This window comes from Panthera leo, chromosome C1 (assembly GCF_018350215.1).
Source record: "Panthera leo isolate Ple1 chromosome C1, P.leo_Ple1_pat1.1, whole genome shotgun sequence".
NCBI lineage: Eukaryota > Metazoa > Chordata > Mammalia > Carnivora > Felidae > Panthera > Panthera leo.
The window spans coordinates 208,328,000-208,330,246 of NC_056686.1; positions in this window are offsets into that span (position 1 = coordinate 208,328,000).

Here is a 2,247-nt window from a genome sequence, read left to right on the forward strand (position 1 = left end):
TTGGCAAAAAGAAAAAAAATGACCCTGGTCAAGACCAAACTTCAACCCATTTCTGGTCTGTATCATAAAATCCACTGGCATTTGGGTGGCTCAGTCGGTTAAGCATCTGACTTCAGGTCAGGTCATGATCTCACATGAGTTCAAGCCCCACAGCATCTCTCTGCTGTGAGTACAGAGCCTGCTTCGAATCTTCTGTCCCCTTCTCTCTCTGCCCCTCCCCAGCATATTCTCTCTCTCTCTCTCTCTCTCTCTCTCTCTCTCTTTCTCAAAAATAAATAAACATTTTTTTTAAAAAAAAGAAGATCTAACATATGGCTAAAGAAAACCTAGTATTTCTTTAAATTTGTTGCTACTGTTTTCAGGGAGACCTTCCTGCCAGAAGGCAATCTCTGTGGATTTCCCAGTTCTGTCCATCTTCCCACCTCTGGGTGACTGTAATAAAATTTCATACTTCTTCCTCAGTCTTCACTCTTCCCTGATGACTTTGCTTCCTGTGTTACTGAGAACAGCAACAACCAGAACAGAACTTCCATCACCACTCACCTGCCAGCTTCAGCACCCTTACCCACTGTCTTACTCTAGTTTCCCCAGATTGTGTGCACTTCTAGGTAAAAATCAACACCTTCCACTTGTGTACCAGATTTCATCCCACCTGCCTCCTCACCGATGTTGCTGTAATAACTATCCACTCTTTTTCTGCTTCACCGGCTTCCCAGTCTCTACTCAGTCGTTCCAGGTACATAAAACATGCTGTTATTCCACCTGTACTAAACAACCACAACACTCAACCAAAGTGTTTCAGTAAAGGTCATCACTGACGTTTGTCTTCCACTTGCTTAACCTGTCAGCCGTGCTTGACCAAACTTTTCTCCCCCACCAGCCCTTCCTTCCCCTGGCTCTCCCCATGTTCCTGCCCCCTGGCTAATCTCTCCTTCTCTATCTCCAGTCTCACCTTCCTGCCTACTACTCACTTCCCAGTCCCACTCCTGCCCCCTGGCTAATCTCTGGCTACACGGGTACTACTCACTTCCCAGTCCTGACTCCTATCGTCTTCTTCTTCACTCCGCTCTTTGATGATTCCAGCAGACTCAAGGCTTTAAATATCCTCTCTCCTATAAACTCTTATTTTCTATCTGTGGCCCGGGCCATTAGCAAAATCCATGTTGACATTTTCAATGGCATATTCACCTACTCCACGCAGTAGGACCAAAATTGACCTTTACTCCCTTAAGTTTCACCAAAAGTGGTTTGAAAGGATATATGGCAAAACCAGACATCAGTCGAATGCAGTGGTAAAAAGCAAACAAACAAAAAACCTTTGCTTGTTAAGGGCAGGATAAGAATTTTAAAAGGATGAAACAAACTGGTAACAGGAGGAATAATAACTGTAATAGGTAACACTGATTCGGCACCTACTATGTGCCAGGCAATGTCCTAAGTATGTTGTCCATATTAACTCACTTAATCCTTCACCAACTCTAAGAGACAAATACAATTTTATGACCCAAATTGCCCATGAAAACAATTGAAGAAGAGATGTGTTAAGTAATTTGACCAATGTATCCAGCTGAGAGGTAGGGGAGCTGGGATTTGAACCTTCGGAATGTGATTCTATAGCTCATGCTTTTATCTGCTTAACTATATTGCTTCTCAATGATAATAGGCTATAAAGACTCTCTTTTTAATTTGGAAAATGTTAACCCACTAATAAGCAAAATAGAAAAAGCTAGTGGAGGAAGTCAAGAGAAAACAGTAAAGCAAAATCTCAGAAAAGGTGAGAAAGGAACTCATGTAATTTTAATCTTGGAAGAGAAAAAAACACATTTTTAGCTAAAATAAGGAAAGACATGTTGGAACGAAGATCAGGGAATGTGTAGCTGCTCACATTCAAGTTTAAGTGGAGAAATCGTTGGCGGACTAATAGACACAAGGGTTGGAAATTTAAGAGCGTGAAAAGCACTTGAAATGTCTCCTGTGAAAAATCCACCAAGGTCCCCAAAGGGCTAAATCAGAGGACCAGCTAAGAGCCCAGCTGGGGCCAGGTGGCATGGATTTATAATGGACCCAAACAATTATCCTATTCTCACTCCTGAAAACAAGCCAATTACAAATCAATTAACTATTCATTAAGAAAATTGCTCTAGTGACTCATTAATCAATTTCAGCTATTATAATTCAAAAGTTACAAACCATATCCCTTCATAAAAGATTCAGTAGGTCTGACCTATTGCTAATTCAGACTGGCCT